This window comes from Pseudophryne corroboree, chromosome 1 (assembly GCF_028390025.1).
Source record: "Pseudophryne corroboree isolate aPseCor3 chromosome 1, aPseCor3.hap2, whole genome shotgun sequence".
Classification (NCBI taxonomy): domain Eukaryota; kingdom Metazoa; phylum Chordata; class Amphibia; order Anura; family Myobatrachidae; genus Pseudophryne; species Pseudophryne corroboree.
Window position 1 is genome coordinate 408,617,232 of NC_086444.1, and position 13,304 is coordinate 408,630,535.

At 48.1% G+C, this 13,304-nt stretch overlaps 1 protein-coding gene across 1 annotated transcript in view; it reads left to right on the top strand.

The window, feature by feature from the left end:
• The first annotated feature begins 2,028 nt into the window (after nucleotides 1-2,028).
• TMEM119 (transmembrane protein 119) overlaps nucleotides 2,029-13,304 on the top strand; it is a 98,487-nt gene continuing 87,211 nt past the window's right edge. The window contains exon 1 of the mRNA XM_063913275.1: nucleotides 2,029-2,281. The gene's annotated coding sequence lies outside the window, so the exon portion shown is untranslated. The remainder of the gene's footprint in view (nucleotides 2,282-13,304) is intronic.

Below are 13,304 nucleotides of genomic sequence, written 5' to 3' on the forward strand. Positions count from 1 at the left end.
CATTTTAGCCAATATTTTTTATAACTTTGTGCATTAAACAAAGTGTGTCTACATTCACACAATTCATTTGTTTCATATACACCTTATGCACACAGCCTGAAGGTCATTTAATACAATATTTTTAATAACTTTGTGTATTAAACAAAGTTTGTGTATATTGAGTCATCAGATAACAAAGGTTTCACTATCTCGCTCTCACTCAAAAAATTCTGTATTTCGGAATATTCCGTATTTTGGAATATTTGGATATGGGATACTCAACCTGTTGTATATAACAAGATATAACAGGAGTGTGTGTACATATTTATAATATGTGCTCAAAGTGGGAATTTAGAGGCTGCCAAATTCAAAAGGCCTCTGCTTCTTTTCATTGGCCACTGGTCCATGACTGGCTTGCGGACAGCGCCAAGTTTAAACTGTGATCGCATCTGCCCTGGCGCCAGGACCCGATCAGAGATGTGTCCCCAGCAGGACACATCTCCCAGCTGTCTTTGTTCTGCCTGCGCTGGGACCCCATACACAGCCAGTGCCGATATATTCTAAGTGGGAAGCATGAACAGGAACAATACAAACAACAAATTAAATTAAACATTGTATTGCATTTAACAGAAAGAAAATTATCTCTTTACTCTTGAGGCTATAAAAAGCAAAAATTATTTTAAAAAAAGAATAAAGATAAATATATAAATTTAAATGGGATGTAGTTATGTCACATTACCTCCCCCTACATCCCACCCCCTCAAAGTCATGCCAAGTCCAAGACACTCATAGAGTGGGAATAGAACCAGTGGCGACCGTCACCGAGCTCGCAGCGAGGCAAGCATAGCGAGCCCACAAGGGGCTTGATATTCTCGCCCCCACCGGCATTCTGCAGCCGTGATCCTGGTACCAGCATGCTGGCCAGCGGGATTCCGTACGCCGGCATCCCAATACACATTCATTTAAAGCATGTGGATATCTACTATTGATAAGGCCGGATGTAATGCAGTGCGAGACGGCCAGAGATTTGAGATTCCAGCCGAACTCGTATAGTATTTTTAAAGCAGCAATCATTACAAGGCAAAACTAGTAAATGATTGATGCCTTAAAAAAAACATACGAGTTCAGCCAGAAATCTCGGAACTCCCGCTGTCTCGCACTGCATTAGGACCGGCCTATTAAATCCAGTAACTTTTCCTCTGAAGTTTGAGTTTGTCAGGGCTAGCAAACTGTTTATGATTGGCTGGTTGCAAATTCATTGCTGACAAGTGTTTTTTTAATTTGCCTATGCATATATTCAGTTTGTTATGCTTGTTGTATCCTTTTTTTCTCTCTCGTAGACAAGTTTGATAATTGTACATGCTGTATTATAAACGTTTTTAAGTTTTAGTTAAGTTTAATAGCGAAGGAATATTTATAAAATAAAACAAATTATAAACACCTCGTCCTAATTGTGTGTGAGATATGCCTGGCACATACAGGGCACATATTTTACTGGTGAAGATGTGCATGCATTTTGTTCTTGTGATAGTTGCAACTTCAATGCTTTTATGCCTGTGATTTGGTGCACAGATTGTTAGGAACAAGCTAGAAAGCATAAAAGAACATTTATGTAGCCCCTCACAAGGATGGGTTATATGGGGTCACACAGTTGAGAGCAAATGAGAGAAGACAATTATAAACACACATATATATATATATATATATAGTCAGGAAAAAAGACTGCGGCACTCAGGGTCTTGTATTGGTATGAAGATGTATATATATATATATATGTGTTATTCATAGAGTGTTAAATATTCAATAAGAAACTCAAACCAATTAGTGGTAGAGATATATATATATATATATATATATAGTAATGATCACCATTCTAACAAATGTTGTAGAATGTACATAAATGTTTGTATATGTACACATATGTTTAATAACATTGATGGTGAATGGGGATGGAAAGTTCTGGAGCCCCTCACGCTGAGTGGCAGGGGATTTCATGAGGAGAATCAGAAAAAACGGTTGAGGGAGCGGGGAGAGACAGTTGGTGTGTATGCAGCGGAAAAAACGGAGGAGGTGTAAGCAGGCAGTGATGGTGATGACAAGCGGAGGAAAGGATCGGTGAGCTCCGAAACTGTGAAATAACCCAGAGCAGACGATACAGGAGAAGCGGGGAACTTACCATTCACTGCCAAGCAGAGACGCCATCTATTGTACCGAGCTCCTGGAGAGAGCAGAGAGAGGAGCAGATTGTAGCTGAGAGCCGGTGGCCGCCCTCTTGTGAGTCACAGTGATGCGGAAGGAGGAGGTAACAAGGCCGTGAGTGACGGGGAGCCTATACACCAGTCTGTCATATTGTCTGGGACAGGGACGAGTCAAATAAGACCCGCCTAGGGGATAAGCCTGTTGCGTGAGTGACTGCTGCACAGCGCTCCTATCTACAGAGTGAGAAGCAGAGACATAGGAGTAACAGCAACTGACAGTCTCAGCTGGTGTAATCAGGGAGGCAGAGTTGACCCCTGTATAATAGGAAAGGTGGACGGTAATGTTAGTGGGGCTGATCCTATACCAAGGTAGAAATAAAGTCACTATTAAAGGCTCCTTTTACCATATACTAACCATCCACCAAAGGTCAGCTGTCAATATACTGTATCAGTGCAGAATAGAAAGAGACCTACCTTAGTCAGACCATCAGTGGAAAGATAACTAAAGGACTAAAGAAATCCATTCATTCATTACTTCAGAGTAATAGCTAAGACTGTTCTGATTTCTAAGCCAAGTGATTGCATGATTAACACTACACTGATGGTTTCAAGTAGTCTAGGGATCCAGTCGGCAGCGGAAGGGAGTAACTACTTATAAACCGCCAGCAGTTCCCACTTGGTACAGTGGTATAGACTCCCATTAATGATAGAGTAGCCATTTCAGCCTAAATGACTACAGTGTCTCCACCGCAAAAGACAGTGGGATCACTTTAAGACAGGGGCATCCTGTTATGAATACATTGTGACTAATATTAACTTTTCAAGGATTATATGGTGTATAGTACATTGCACGGGACCGTCCTAGGCTACCTGACTGTTCCACATATAAAGCATTGGAAAGTGATTCTGTTGAAGTTAAGCACATTTGTATCATCAAGGCATTAATTGTCTGTCCATAAATAGCTCAGCTAATACCCTGTTGAAACAGCCAAATCAACTCTCACATAGATTAAATTCTTCACAGTAAAGACAGACAAGTATCCAGTAAAAGACAAGTGATACTGAGACATCAGAGTGGAGCCAGGGAAATATCGCTGCGCCCAGAGTAAGTGAAGTCAGGATTACAGATAGTTTTCAAAATATGCCAGCCGTCATATTCAGATATTGCTGACTCTGAGGAAGTTTCTTATATTAAACAACTCCGGCCTTTACAACAACTGCAACAATATGGGATTATAACCTACATAACCTACTGCTATAATTTCCGTATCATTTGTAGAAATAACCACAGACGTTGTGGCCACATAAACTGAACTATTTTTACAGTGATTACTTAGGATAGGTAGAGTGTGTACTGCGCAGGAGGTATAAGGGTATTATTAAATCCCGGGTCCATAGTCGTATCGGCTGTGGTGGTATAAACTTTTTTGTAATGCATGCACTATTACTGTAACACTAGGTGCTTCATCGCGCCCTACGGGCGCTCTTCACACCGTCGAAAGGGGCTACGCCCCTTAACCCCAGGCCGCTTTGCTGGGGTTTAATATTTGTATTATATGGAGTATTACCTGCCTTCCTAGGTTTGTTAGTGGTTAAATATTGCACGACGAAAGGGCTTCCGATGGTGAGGGGGGAGTAGTCCCTTGCGATGGCGTGAAGAGTGGCTGCAGGGCACGATGATGAGGCAGGGAGTCTGTAGATGCTGCGGGTGGAGGGGGGGGGTGGATGCAGGTGGGGGGGGGGTGCGGGACCTATAACTATGTGATTGTATGTGTAACAATATATAGGACACGGATAAGGATGTATGTGATATAGAAATACCCGCATGAAGAAGTATATGGTGTCATCAGACACACAGGAGTGCTGCTACAATGCGGAACAGGGGCAGCTGTGTCCTCTCTCTACACCGTACCATCCTTCAGGTGTAGTGATGTGGACATGTTGCACACGCGAGCCCTCCACGCGGCCACAGGTGCACCAGTTCCCTCTGCTATGTGCGCGCCCCCTCAGGTGCAGTAGGAGGAGGGTGCGGAGCCTGGCGCTGCTCCCAGGGCCAATGGCCATGGGCAGCGCGGTCATGTGCTCGGTGCTGGGCTTGCGCCCTGCGCTTGCTGTGTGAGGGATAGGGAGGAGGTGGCAGAGCGGAGCATCACCGATATACCGGTAACTACGGGGGGCACCACAGGGGGTTACGTCTCCTGTCCTCCTGGTGAGGGTTTGTCAGGGGGGTATCCATGAGCTGGTGGTATGGACCCTGTATGGGCACAGGGGGGTAAGGAGGGGACACAGAGATGTGGGGCGGTAGGGAGGGGATACAGAGACGTTGGGCGGTAGGGAGGGGATACAGAGGGGCGGTAGGGAGGGGATACAGAGACGCTGGGCGGTAGGGAGGGGACAGAGAGAGGCGGTAAGGAGGGGACAGAGAGAGGCGGGGCGGTAGGGAGGGGACAGAGAGAGGCAGGCGGTAGGGAGGGGATACAGAGACGCTGGGCGGTAGGGAGGGGATACAGAGACGCAGGGCGGTAGGGAGGGGATACAGAGACGCAGGGCAGAAGGGAGGGAATACTGTGATATGGGGCGGTAGGGAGGGCATACAAAGACGCGGGGCGGTAGGGAGGGGATACAGAGACACAGGGTGGTAGGGAGGGGATACAGAGACGCAGGGCGGTAGTGAGGGGATACAGAGACGCAGGGCGGTAGGGAAGGGACAGAGAGACGCGGATTGGTAGGGAGGGGATACAGAAACGCAGGGCGGTAGGGAGGGGATACAGAGATGCAGGGCGGGAATACAGAGACGCAGGGCGGTAGGGAGGGGATAGAGAGACGCAGGGCGGTAGGGAGGGGATAGAGAGACGCAGGGCGGTAGGGGGGGGATAGAGAGACGCAGGGTGGTAGGGAGGGGATACAGAGACGCAGGGTGGTAATGCAGAGAGGCAGGGCGGGAATACAGAGACGCAGGGCGGGAATACAGAGACGCAGGGTGGTAGGGAGGGGATACAGAGACCCAGGGCGGGAATGCAGAGACGCAGGGCGGGAATACAGAGACGCAGGGCGGGAATACAGAGGCGCAGGGCGGTAGGGAGGGGATGCAGAGACACAGGATGGTAGGGAGGGGATACAGAGATGCAGGGCGGGAATACAGAGATGCAGGGCGGTAGGAAGGGGATACAGAGACGCAGGCCGGTAGGGAGTGGATACAGAGACAAAGGGCAGTAGGGAGTGGATACAGAGACACAGGGCGGTAGGGAGGGGATACAGAGATGCAGGGAGGTAATACAGAGACGCAGGGCGGTAGGGAGGGGATACATAGATGTGGGGCGGCAGGCAGGGGATACAGAGACACAGGGCGGTAGGGAGTGGATACAGAGACACAGGGCGGTAGGGCGGGGATACAGAGACGCAGGGCGGTAGGGAGGGGATACAGAGACGCAGGGTGGTAGGGAGGGGATACAGAGACGCAGGGTGGTAGGGAGGGGATACAGAGACGCAGGGTGGTAATGCAGAGACGCAGGGTGGTAATGCAGAGACGCAGGGCGGGAATGCAGAGACGCAGGGCGGGAATACAGAGACGCAGGGCGGTAGGGAGGGGATACAGAGACGCAGGGCGGTAATGCAGAGACGCAGGGCGGGAATACAGAGACGCAGGGCGAGAATACAGAGACGCAGGGCGGGAATACAGAGACGCAGGGCGGTAGGGAGGGGATAGAGAGACGCGGGGCGGTAGGGAGGGGATACAGAGATGCAGGGCAGTAGGGAGGGGATACAGAGACGCAGGCGGGAATACAGAGACGCAGGGCGGTAGGGAGGGGACAGAGAGAAGCGGGGCGGTAGGGAGGGGATATAGAGACGTGGGGCGGGAATACAGAGACGCAGGGCGGTAGGGAGGGGACAGAGAGACGCAGGGCGGTAGGGAGGGGACAGAGAGACGCGGGGCGGTAGGGTGGGGATACAGAGACATGGGGTGGTAGGGAGGGGAGTCCCCAGAGAGGAAGCTGACAAAGAGCATGTTAAGTTGTGGAGGGGGTGGACACCAGAAGGGTGGGACCGGGGTGGCAGAGCTCTCTCCTGGCTCCCAGTTTGCCCCCGACACTCACAGCAGTGCTCTCTTACCTGTGAAATTGGTGTAGCGTCCAGAGATATCTCCCTCCACAGTATCACGCACTCTGGCGGCGGACGGCAATTGTAAAACTGTATACTTCACCCCCGGGACCACTCTGACCCCCCTGTCACCGTGCGTGGAGGAGGCGCCGGGTCTGTGTGCGCGGGTCAGGGAGGGCTACGAAAGGCTTCTCCTGCACCACCCGTCCCTCGTAAGTGTGTATGTCGGCGGCAGTGTTGTGCCCCTGGTGCGGCGGCCGGGGAGTCCGAGTTGCTGATGGCGGACAGGCAGCAGGACCTAACACTCTGCACAGAGACTTGCTGCACATGTGGGTGGGCTCTGTGACTCCGCCCACCGATGTGACTCCGCCCAGCGTTAGAGGGCCAGGCACAGACAAGGCAAATATATAGGAGATTGGGTTATAGTCATGTAAGTTTGTTAAATTGGTAACACTTATATATTGAGGGCTCTGTGGAAAGATATTGAGTTTTAGTAAAATAAAGTTACTTACCTGTTAAAGTTGGTATTGGCCATACAGAAATTCTTGTTGAGGGAGTTCTGTAATCTACGACAAGAAACAGATGAATGTACGGGATTACTAAGGTGAGATGTTTACATTACTTATCATATTATTGTCTTAATGTCCTATTATTGTCTGTAACCTCTGTCATCATCTAAGAGTTTAACTAGTGACACCCAATATCCTATTAAGGGACGGCTTTTCCCAAGCGAGCCGGGGTGTATATGCTTGGGTGGAGGCACGCCAACAGAGAAGTAGGGTTACATTTATACTATTCTTATATACATTTTAGACATTATGTGCAGATGTAAAACGCAACTGACTGGACAGGTATGAATGAGCCCTAAGTCTTATGGAACAGCTAGTTTTTTATCTGCAAGATGCATCTCTTATAAGTTGCTGAATGGCTTAGGGCAAGTTTGTTAAACTCATCATTTGTCTTTTCTTCCAGTCTAGCAGGACATAATTTCCATTAGATGATGCAGTTTTTGTGACTGATGTTGTCAGCTCTGTGCACAGATGCAGTTAACACTTACTGTTCCAGAGGGCCCAGCAACACAACAGTCTTGCTTTAAACAAATGACAGGCAGTGAGTTCAAAGTCCCTGAAATTACAGACAGCAGTAACTTCACAGCCTCCATCCCAAACCGTCATGCATTCCTCTACTGCTATTTTTATCCACTTCAAAACTCTGTGGTTTAAATACAGATGAGGAGGGAGAGTACAATCTGTTTAAAGTCCTTTTTTGTACATTTCTGTACCATTTGGTGCTGACTTAACCCTCTTGTGGACGAATGACAGGAAGTAGTTAAGTAAAACATAAACACCAAAAAATATTGCTATGTAATCATCATCCAAAGATCATACTGACTAATGAAACTTAGGGTGTGTACACACGGTGAGATTTTTTCTTCTGATTCTGACTATATAGTCAGAATCAGAATAAAAGTTAGTGAAGATCGCAAGGTGACAGTCACCTTGCGATCCCGATTCGATGCCGATGCGCGGTCACGCGCGGTCACGCGCGGTCGGCATCGAAAGAAAAGATAGACTGTGCAGGCAAGTCAATTTTGACTATCTCTATAGAAGAGGTAGTGAAAATTGACACTTAGCCAAAATCGCACATAGCCAGTATCGCAAGCACACTCATTATGTGCTTGCAATACTGACTATGTGCTGACTCGGCCCCTGTCGCATAGTGAGAATCGGGCATAGCCCGAATCTCACCATGTGTACACTCTAGAGATGTGCACTTGAAATTTTTCGGGTTTTGTGTTTTGGTTTTGGGTTCGGTTCCGCGGCCGTGTTTTGGGTTCGACCGCGTTTTGGCAAAACCTCACCGAATTTTTTTTGTCGGATTCGGGTGTGTTTTGGATTCGGGTGTTTTTTTCAAAAAACCCTAAAAAGCAGCTTAAATCATAGAATTTGGGGGTCATTTTGATCCCAAAGTATTATTAACCTCAAAAACCATAATTTCCACTCATTTTCAGTCTATTCTGAATACCTCACACCTCACAATATTATTTTTAGTCCTAAAATTTGCACCGAGGTCGCTGGATGACTAAGCTAAGCGACCCTAGTGGCCGACACAAACACCTGGCCCATCTAGGAGTGGCACTGCAGTGTCACGCAGGATGGCCCTTCCAAAAAACACTCCCCAAACAGCACATGACGCAAAGAAAAAAAGAGGCGCAATGAGGTAGCTGTGTGAGTAAGATAAGCGACCCTAGTGGCCGACACAAACACCTGGCCCATCTAGGAGTGGCACTGCAGTGTCACGCAGGATGGCCCTTCCAAAAAACACTCCCCAAACAGCACATGACGCAAAGAAAAAAAGAGGCGCAATGAGGTAGCTGTGTGAGTAAGATAAGCGACCCTAGTGGCCGACACAAACACCTGGCCCATCTAGGAGTGGCACTGCAGTGTCACGCAGGATGGCCCTTCCAAAAAACACTCCCCAAACAGCACATGACGCAAAGAAAAAAAGAGGCGCAATGAGGTAGCTGTGTGAGTAAGATAAGCGACCCTAGTGGCCGACACAAACACCTGGCCCATCTAGGAGTGGCACTGCAGTGTCACGCAGGATGGCCCTTCCAAAAAACACTCCCCAAACAGCACATGACGCAAAGAAAAAAAGAGGCGCAATGAGGTAGCTGTGTGAGTAAGATAAGCGACCCTAGTGGCCGACACAAACACCTGGCCCATCTAGGAGTGGCACTGCAGTGTCACGCAGGATGGCCCTTCCAAAAAACACTCCCCAAACAGCACATGACGCAAAGAAAAAAAGAGGCGCAATGAGGTAGCTGTGTGAGTAAGATAAGCGACCCTAGTGGCCGACACAAACACCTGGCCCATCTAGGAGTGGCACTGCAGTGTCACGCAGGATGGCCCTTCCAAAAAACACTCCCCAAATAGCACATGACGCAAATAAAAATGAAAGAAAAAAGAGGTGCAAGATGGAATTGTCCTTGGGCCCTCCCACCCACCCTTATGTTGTATAAACAGGACATGCACACTTTAACCAACCCATCATTTCAGTGACAGGGTCTGCCACACGACTGTGACTGAAATGACGGGTTGGTTTGGACCCCCACCGAATAAGAAGCAATTAATCTCTCCTTGCACAAACTGGCTCTACAGAGGCAAGATGTCCACCTCATCATCATCCTCCGATATATCACCGTGTACATCCCGCTCCTCACAGATTATCAATTCGTCCCCACTGGAATCCATCATCTCAGCTCCCTGTGTACTTTGTGGAGGCAATTGCTGCTGGTCAATGTCTCCACGGAGGAATTGATTATAATTCATTTTAATGAACATCATCTTCTCCACATTTTCTGGAAGTAACCTCGTACGCCGATTGCTGACAAGGTGAGCGGCGGCACTAAACACTCTTTCGGAGTACACACTTGTGGGAGGGCAACTTAGGTAGAATAAAGCCAGTTTGTGCAAGGGCCTCCAAATTGCCTCTTTTTCCTGCCAGTATAAGTACGGACTGTCTGACGTGCCTACTTGGATGCGGTCACTCATATAATCCTCCACCATTCTTTCAATGGGGAGAGAATCATATGCAGTGACAGTAGACGACATGTCCGTAATCGTTGTCAGGTCCTTCAGTCCGGACCAGATGTCAGCATCAGCAGTCGCTCCAGACTGCCCTGCATCACCGCCAGCGGGTGGGCTCGGAATTCTGAGCCTTTTCCTCGCACCCCCAGTTGCGGGAGAATGTGAAGGAGGAGATGTTGACAGGTCGCGTTCCGCTTGACTTGACAATTTTGTCACCAGCAGGTCTTTGAACCCCAGCAGACTTGTGTCTGCCGGAAAGAGAGATCCAAGGTAGGTTTTAAATCTAGGATCGAGCACGGTGGCCAAAATGTAGTGCTCTGATTTCAACAGATTGACCACCAGTGAATCCTTGTTAAGCGAATTAAGGGCTCCATCCACAAGTCCCACATGCCTAGCGGAATCGCTCCCTTTTAGCTCCTCCTTCAATGCCTCCAGCTTCTTCTGCAAAAGCCTGATGAGGGGAATGACCTGACTCAGGCTGGCAGTGTCTGAACTGACTTCACGTGTGGCAAGTTCAAAAGGTTGCAGAACCTTGCACAACGTTGAAATCATTCTCCACTGCGCTTGAGACAGGTACATTCCACCTCCTATATCGTGCTCAATTGTATAGGCTTGAATGGCCTTTTGCTGCTCCTCCAACCTCTGAAGCATATATAGGGTTGAATTCCACCTCGTTACCACTTCTTGCTTCAGATGATGGCAGGGCAGGTTCAGGCGTTTTTGGTGGTGCTCCAGTCTTCTGTACGTGGTGCCTGTACGCCGAAAGTGTCCCGCAATTCTTCTGGCCACCGACAGCATCTCTTGCACGCCCCTGTCGGTTTTTTAAAAATTCTGCACCACCAAATTCAAGGTATGTGCAAAACATGGGACGTGCTGGAATTTGCCCATATTTAATGCACACACAATATTGCTGGTGTTGTCCGATGCCACAAATCCACAGGAGAGTCCAATTGGGGTAAGCCATTCCGCGATGATCTTCCTCAGTTGCCGTAAGAGGTTTTCAGCTGTGTGCGTATTCTGGAAACCGGTGATACAAAGCGTAGCCTGCCTAGGAAAGAGTTGGCGTTTGCGAGATGCTGCTACTGGTGCCGCCGCTGCTGTTCTTGCGGCGGGAGTCCATACATCTACCCAGTGGGCTGTCACAGTCATATAGTCCTAAGTCCTCAAGAAATTGTCTAGTTCCCTGTGAACTAACGGCGGATACCGGACGCACGTCTAACACCAACATAGTTGTCAAGGCCTCAGTTATCCGCTTTGCAACAGGATGACTGCTGTGATATTTCATCTTCCTCGCAAAGTACTGTTGGACAGTCAATTGCTTGGTGGAAGTAGTAAAAGTGGGCTTACGACTTCCCCTCTGGGATGACCATCGACTCCCAGCAGCAACAACAGCAGCGCCAGCAGCAGTAGGCGTTACACGCAAGGATGCATCGGAGGAATCCCAGGCAGGAGAGGACTCGTCAGAATTGCCAGTGACATGGCCTGCAGGACTATTGGCATTCCTGGGGAAGGAGGAAATTGACACTGAGGGAGTTGGTGGGGTGGTTTGCGTGAGCTTGGTTACAAGAGGAAGGGATTTACTGGTCAGTGGACTGCTTCCGCTGTCGCCCAAAGTTTTTGAACTTGTCACTGACTTATTATGAATGCGCTGCAGGTGACGTATAGGGGAGGATGTTCCGAGGTGGTTAACGTCCTTACCCCTACTTATTACAGCTTGACAAAGGCAACACATGGCTTGACAAATGTTGTCCGCATTTCTGGTGAAATACTTCCACACCGAAGAGCTGATTTTTTTGGTATTTTCACCAGGCATGTCAACGGCCCTATTCCTCCCACGGACAACAGGTGTCTCCCCGTGTGCCTGACTTAAACAAACCACCTCACCATCAGAATCCTCCTTGTCAATTTCCTCCCCAGCGCCAGCAACACCCATATCCTCCTCATCCTGGTGTACTTCAACACTGACATCTTCAATCTGACTATCAGGAACTGGACTGCGGGTGCTCCTTCCAGCACTTGCAGGGGGCGTGCAAATGGTGGAAGGCGCATGCTCTTCACGTCCAGTGTTGGGAAGGTCAGGCATCGCAACCGACACAATTGGACTCTCCTTGTGGATTTGGAATTTCGAAGAACGCACAGTTCTTTGCGGTGCTTTTGCCAGCTTGAGTCTTTTCATTTTTCTAGCGAGAGGCTGAGTGCTTCCATCCTCATGTGAAGCTGAACCACTAGCCATGAACATAGGCCAGGGCCTCAGCCGTTCCTTGCCACTCCGTGTGGTAAATGGCATATTGGCAAGTTTACGCTTCTCCTCCGACAATTTTATTTTAGATTTTGGAGTCCTTTTTTTACTGATATTTGGTGTTTTGGATTTTACATGCTCTGTACTATGACATTGGGCATCGGCCTTGGCAGACGACGTTGCTGGCATTTCATCGTCTCGGCCATGACTAGTGGCAGCAGCTTCAGCACGAGGTGGAAGTGGATCTTGATCTTTCCCTAATTTTGGAACCTCAACATTTTTGTTCTCCATATTTTAATAGGCATAACTAAAAGGCACCTCAGGTAAACAATGGAGATGGATGGATACTAGTATACTTATGGATGGACCAGCGACTGCCGACACAGAGGTAGCTACAGCCGTGGACTACCGTACTGTGTCTGCTGCTAATATAGACTGGATGATAATGAGATGAAATCAATATATATTATATCACACTAGTACTGCAGCCGGACAGGTAGATATATTTATTATGTAATGACTGATGACGGACCTGCTGGACACTGTCAGCTCAGCAGCACCGCAGACTGCTACAGTAAGCTACTATAGTAGTATGTATAAAGAAGAAAGAAAAAAAAACCACGGGTAGGTGGTATACAATTATGGATGGACGAGCGACTGCCGACACAGAGGTAGCTACAGCCGTGGACTACCGTACTGTGTCTGCTGCTAATATAGACTGGATGATAATGAGATGAAATCAATATATATTATATCACACTAGTACTGCAGCCGGACAGGTAGATATATTTATTATGTAATGACTGATGACGGACCTGCTGGACACTGTCAGCTCAGCAGCACCGCAGACTGCTACAGTAAGCTACTATAGTAGTATGTATAAAGAAGAAAGAAAAAAAAAAACCACGGGTAGGTGGTATACAATTATGGATGGACGAGCGACTGCCGACACAGAGGTAGCTACAGCCGTGGACTACCGTACTGTGTCTGCTGCTAATATAGACTGGATGATAATGAGATGAAATCAATATATATTATATCACACTAGTACTGCAGCCGGACAGGTAGATATATTTATTATGTAATGACTGATGACGGACCTGCTGGACACTGTCAGCTCAGCAGCACCGCAGACTGCTTCAGTAAGCTACTATAGTAGTATGTATAAAGAAGAAAGAAAAAAAAAAACCACGGGTAGGT